This window comes from Silurus aristotelis (assembly GCF_946808225.1).
Source record: "Silurus aristotelis genome assembly, chromosome: 4".
Classification (NCBI taxonomy): domain Eukaryota; kingdom Metazoa; phylum Chordata; class Actinopteri; order Siluriformes; family Siluridae; genus Silurus; species Silurus aristotelis.
The window spans coordinates 27528897-27536138 of record NC_139577.1 but is presented as its reverse complement, the minus strand read 5'-3'; positions in this window follow the sequence as shown (position 1 = coordinate 27536138).

Here is a 7242-nt window from a genome sequence, read left to right as displayed (position 1 = left end):
TTGCTGGCCCTGAAAACCTGCCACTGAGACATTCACACTTGTGATATACCCTGAATGTGGTTTCAGCAGTAAGAAAAAGAACAGAAAAAGATTAGTTTCTTTAATAAATTTTTTTTACTATTATAGTTTATATAATTATAATAACCAACATTCGTATTGTATCTTAACGCACTGAGTGAACACACATTCCTTGCCAAGTATCAAAACGTCACATGGCACCTGTGTGCTTGTGAGTCTACGCAACCCAATTCCGCTTAGTAGCGCATGACTATAGTGTGCAGATCTCAAGCATGCAAAATGTTTGTCAACTATCGCCTCACACGACAGTGCAGGAGAACCCGACATTTGTATTTGTATTGCAGAGTTAAATTTAGCTTCTGTTGTTTTGTGCAGTTCATTTGTAGCATATTCATTAACAACACATTTGCATTTCTGTTGATTAATTAGGGTTATCCTAATGGATTTCATGTCCTGAACCCTGGATTAAATTTTATTTTGTGTATAAATAAATTGCATTAGAAAATGTAAATGTAGCCTAGACTGACTTTCAGAAGATTGAACAATTGGGATCAGCACACTGGACAGCGCCCACTTGACTTCAATTCCCGCACTGGTATTTTTTTTGCAACTCCGCTTTTTCACTGCAAGTATTTCAATTTGGGGAGATTTTAACTTTACTTCATTTCAAAGTCATATAGCTTACTTTTTACACAACTAAATAAAAAAAGAATCAGTCGTTCCTTTTCATTTATTAGTGGATAAAAACATGGTCAAGCACACAGCAAGCCACCAGTCAGGGTTTTTTTTTAAGTAGTTGGTTTGGGCTCATGATCATAATTCATGAATATTAATCAATATATGACTAATTAATGATATTCTAAATTGGTGTGTTAAAAGTAACATTAGAGTCTTTTCACATTAATTAAGCAAAGAGTCTTGTGACAAAAACTATAATAGCAACATTATAGCTATAATAATTCATAGTACTTTGGATATTTAAGTACATTTGAAGTCAAAAACCTTCGTACTTTTACTCACTCAAAAGTTTGAAGGGTGCACTTTTACTTTTACAAGAGTAATTTTTTTACCTAGTGTACTGTATCCCTACCTTAACTCAAGTTCATGGTTTGTGTCCCACTGGTTAGCCCTAACCATTTAACTTCTGATGGAAGCACCATCGCCAAAAGGTGCCACTGCTGGACTCTTGAGCAAGACCCTTTCCCCAACCACTTAGTTGAGTAAATTAGATAACTGTAAGTTGCACTGACATATGTCATGAATTAAAATTTTAAAGTGATAATTTTTTTTTAATTGTTTTTAAATGTAAGAAATCGCATGCTGCAATCTAAATTCACATTTATTATTATTATAGTTTTGTATTGTCTAAACTAGCTTTATAAAAGTAGAGATATATAACGCAGAAACCAGAGGCACCAGTATCCAGGAGGTTGCAAGAGAAAGAACGCAAAGAAAGAACCAGACTAAATGAAAATTCACTTTCACCCAGATAAAGATGGCTTTTCTGAGACTAGTTCCTTTTGTATTTTTTTCCTCATGTCGTCTGAGGAAGTTATTACTTGCCATATCTGTTGCTCATTAGGAATAAACTTATAAGGGTAAATATTCTAAATCAAAAATGTATATTCTTAATCTATTTATTTTTGTAAAATGGCTTTATGATAATGTCTACTGCTAGAAGCACTATACAAATATATACTTAATTGAATGGAATAAAGAAGCCTTCAGTAACTGTAATAAAAAAATTTACACATGCAGCTGCTGTTCAGTAGGAACATATAAAAACAAGATTTACATAATTAACTGACAAATCAAGTGATTTATAGTTCCCATTCCTCCCTCAAGCATTGTTTCAAGATTTTTCACTGACAAAACAAGATTTGATGTTCTTAAAAGATCTACTCCTTGTAACTATGAGGTTTATGATGGGACCTTTCTTACTCAACAGTGTAAAACAAAGGTGCTCAATGGAGCAGAAAAGAAGGAGGCAAAGGGCTAACAAGAAAGTCTGCATATTTATTGGCTCATTTGTGTTCTACTTCACTCCATACGTCATAACAAGGTATAACATGGCTTCAGTTTTTTATTTTGGTGTAGTATCCTGTTATGTGCACATTTGCACTAGATATTAAAAGAGGTGGTGATTATAGACTTTTGAAGGAAACTGATTGAAGGATGTAATAAGATCATCACTTGTAGCTGCCACGGGCATAAAGGACATAAATCACCACTAACATAAAGGATATAATTGTGGATAGATCAGCTGCTTAAATATCCTGCACATGTGCTGTGCTGTGCCATTGAAGCATTACATAGCACAGTAACACCCTGTGTGTGCCATAATAATATAAAACTTTATCACTTGGTTGTATTAGGAATTTGTGATAACTATGCTTAGGCTGTTCTGAAGAGATAGAAAATAAATGTATGTGAAAAAACTTTGGAATAATTTGTACTTTGTAACTATTTGGAATTATTTGTTCATCAAAGTTAGCAAATTTGCATTAGTTTAATCATGTCTCCTGGCTAAATAAAACAAAAGAGAATAAATCAACTAATAATGATGTTTTATTGACCCACTTATCAATTGCAAGCTACCTATCATTTTTTTGTAATCGTTTGCTGAGACTGATTACTGAGTGTTAATGATAAAAGTATAGAATAAACAATAAATGTGCAACAAAATATACTTACAATATGTTCTATTAAATGTGTAGTAGGGCATAAAATATCATGCTTTTATAATCAGTGTGTGTATTTTGGCTTATAATCCTTGAAGATCATATCTATCTATCTATCTATCTATCTATCTATCTATCTATCTATCTATCTATCTATCTATCTATCTATCTATCTATCTATCTATCTATCTATCTATCTATCTATCTATCTATCCATCCATCCATCCATCCATCCATCCATCCATCCATCCATCCATCCATCCATCCATCCATCCATCCATCCATCCATCCATCCATCCATCTATCTATCTATCTATCTATCTATCTATCTATCTATCTATCTATCTATCTATCTATCTATCTATCTATCTCTGTCTGTCCGTCTGTCCGTCTTTTTAAAATAATTTTTCTATATATTTTTTTTATAATTTAATTTTTTTTTTTACATTTTTTTATAGATATATACATATACACAAATTGAATGTGTATGGCAAGTAAAAATGAGCTGCAATTATTTTAGCCAAGGGTCATACCAAGGGTTATGGTTAGGGTTATCTTTATATCAAGATAACAGAATTCAAAAGTAAATCTTTTTAAACAAACTAAATAAATCTATCTTTTTAATAATTTGAAATTTAAAACCAAAATATAAAACAAAAAATATAAAAACTAATATTTTCAAACTAACCCTGGTAACATGCATCAGTTCTTTAGTATATCATCCTTAGAGTAATCTCTCTCTCTCTCTCTCTCTCTCTCTCTCTCTCTCTCTCTCTCTCTCTCTCTCTCTCGCTCTCTCTCTTTAATGCAGTGCAGATCAACCCACAATGGGGGTCATCAGTAAATGCCTGGTGTACAGCAAGGCTTAATTGAATCTTTTTTTCTACTGTTAAGTTTAACATGAATACAGGTAGGTGCTCACTGGAATGACTAATAAACTTATGGGATACAAACCGTCCTCCTCCCCCTCTGACCACAGAAGTACTTCATATATAGAAAATTACAGCAACGTACAAAGGGTGAGCTGAATGCCCACACGCTAAAGCGAAAGAGAACAAGTATGATACTGGTACACAACTACCTTTAAGCTGCATGTAAAATCTAAATATAAACACATGAAAAATACCCTGCTGTTTACTTTTTTAGCAAAATTTCTATGCAATGCATCAACAGCTTAAATAGTTGCTTGTGCTTGGCCCAAGGTTTGGTGGAATTCATGAATGATCAGGAGGAAACTAAGGCATTGTGTTTATGTGTTGGCAAATCCAAAAAACATTCAGAAGGAAAATGAATGGAAAGAATGCATAAATTCTTTCCTTTAAAAGAGTAATCCCTTCCTTAAAAAAACAGATGATACAACTTAAGAAAAATTTCCAAAACAAAACACGCTGCGGAATTCTCTAATACATTCCCTGGTGATAAGCGTCCTATATGAGCAACTCTGACAGTTAAGTATAAAGCTGTGACTTTGCAGTCTAAACATTGAAAGTTTATTAGCATTAAGGGGGAACAACATAGAAATCTGGTGAGGGTACATTAATAGCTGCTAGAACACAAGTGATAAAATCTTTTTTTGTAGATTTTTCACAACAATTGATATATTAAAAAGTAAAAAAAAAAACATTTTGGATCAAATAGATAAATAGATTTAAAAAAATTTAAATCTCCAGCAGATTTAATTTTTTATCTAAGAACTGCTTTTACATTTAAATTATTGATATTTTTTAAGCTGGGTATCCATCCCTAATTTATTTTAGCACAGAGACAATGTGTCAGAAATATTTCTGATTATGGCACATATGCTACAACCTATCTAAAATTCCTTTTAAAAACACTAAAACTTTTAACAAACTAAACTGTGATGAAGATGTGGTTTAAACATAAGGATAGCATCGCTGGAATGTACTGGGGGCAATTTGGAGGTTGATACACATGTAAGAAAGAATCATTGGTATTAATATGAACCAATAAGGCCATTTTTTGGCAGTGGACAACCATTGTTGCTCTTTTTTTTTTATTTTAATTAATATACTGTACAAGGAAAGTGTTATTTTCTTGCATATCCCAGCAGAAAGCTGGGGTCAGAGCAGCAGCTCAGCCATTTTTCAGTGCCAGTGAAGCACAGAGGGTTAATGGCGTTGCTCAAGGGCCCCAAGAGTGGCAGCTTGGTATCGCAGACAAGCACTTGCACAAACACATGACTTTAATCTTAGCCAGAATGACCAACGTTATTGCAGGTTATTAAAAGTGTTACTATCATTATCATCATCATCATTCTTCTTCTTACGATTATGTTCTTTGTCTCTAATTTGTATTTCAATCACAAACATACTGTATTAGAGAACATTATTATGTCATCAAACTGGCCACACTTCCAGGATGCCATAGAGGATGTGTTAACAAATATAATGCTGTCATGTACATATGAATGCAAATAATATAAACATGTCAATAAAGTGGACTAGAACTGTTCTGTGCATACTGCAAACATTGTGTAGATATTGATCTGATTCATCTGGACTCCAGCTAAAAAGTAATTTTTTTATTTGGAAGACACGTGAATAACCAGCATCCAATTTGAGCACAGAATTAAGCAGGTGTGGGTTTTAGAGATTTACTTCTGATCTTAATTGTCACTCACTGCTAACCTTGAGATATACATTCATAACATTTCATTAAATATATACACACAGTCAACAACCACTTTAACAGGAACACCTATGTTGGCAGCACATTGAACAAAAACAGGCAGATACAGATCACGAGCTTCAGTTAATGGGTATATCAAACATCAGAATGGGGAAACTGTTTTGCTGTGTATTTCAGAAACTGCTGATTTCCAGGGATTGTTATACACAATAAGCCAGATTAGTTTGAACTAACGGAAAACCAATAGTAACTCAAATAAGCACACTTTTGAAGAACCTTTGGGAAACTATGGTGAACAGAAAAGCCTCTCATGTACACATGTTGAACCTAGCAGCAGTTCCAGCTGAAAGACCAGCAAAAGACCACATTAGAAGATGACACTCAGTCTAAGACAGGAACTTGAAACTATGGTCAGCAAAGTCAGCAAAACTGGGCAGCTAAAGACAGGAAAAACATCACCTGGTCTTTTCAGATAGTTTCCAGGAAAATTCTACTAAATTTTTTATGTTATTATAGCCAATAGTTGTGACAGTGTGGTGTGAGTGGTGTAACAAATTATTTTATGGAACAAAAAGTGATAAAGATGATAAATGTGTACAAAAGCAGGGTTAGTATGTGTAAAATATTGTCCATCGAACAAACATTACTGTACATGACCTTAATTAAATGAATGTACAAATTAGTCAATAAGTGGAATCACACAATAATTTCTTTAAGAAGGTAAGAGATTAAATACTGACTATACACGTTGTATACTGTATGCTACACTTGTCTTTGAGGAATAATTATTTCAATAATAGACTATACAGTTTAACCGGGAAATATTCCAAAAAACGTACATTTTTTCCAATTTTTTAAATGTTGCAGCCTCATGCTAAATGTTTGAAATTATTTTCACATTAATTACAATTCTATGCTCCATAATATAAAAACTGGAATATGACACTCACATAGGTAATCAGACCCATGGCAAATCTAATTGATAGGACATGATTTAGAAAAGGCACATGCCTGTCTATATCCAGTAACATCTAAAAGTAAAAAATCAGTGCAAAATACCAAGCCATGAGTCAGAGATAGGATTGTGCTTAGGCAAACATCTGTGGAAACCTACAAGCTGCTTTAGAGGGTTCCCTAGTGGGCCTTCATAATTCTTAAATAGAAGAAATTTAGAACAACCAGAACTTTGAACAGTGTAATCTTGGGAGAAGAGAAATGGTAAGCGAAGTGATTTGGGCTTTACAGCAGACTGACCAGAAGCCTCTCATCAGAGTAAGACACGCTAAAGCCTGTTTGCTCTTAGAAACTTAAATTCTCTGATAGATAGATAGATAGATAGATAGATAGATAGATAGACAGACAGACAGACAGACAGACAGACAGACAGACAGACAGACAGACAGATAGATAGATAGATAGATAGATAGATAGATAGATAGATAGATAGAACGTTATTGTCATTGCATTGTACAGGTACACAGCAACGAAATGCAGTTTGGCATCTACCAGAAGGCTATAAGGCTATATATATTATATATATATATATATATATATATATATATATATATATATATATAAATATATATATATATATATATATATATATATATATATATATATATATATATATATATATATATATATAGTAGACTTGTTTATTCAGCTTGCACATTTCTTAAATTTCATAATATTATAACCTTCCACTTCTGCACATTTCTTTAAATGCCATAGCCTTAGAACATTTATCTGTACTTTATATAGGTGTATATAAATACGAACACATTATATACACATATATGCATGAATATGAAATGTTAGGCAGAATGTACATTAAGGATATAAAGATACAAATAGATAAAATAGTGCAAAATATGATTTCCCATATTTATATAAC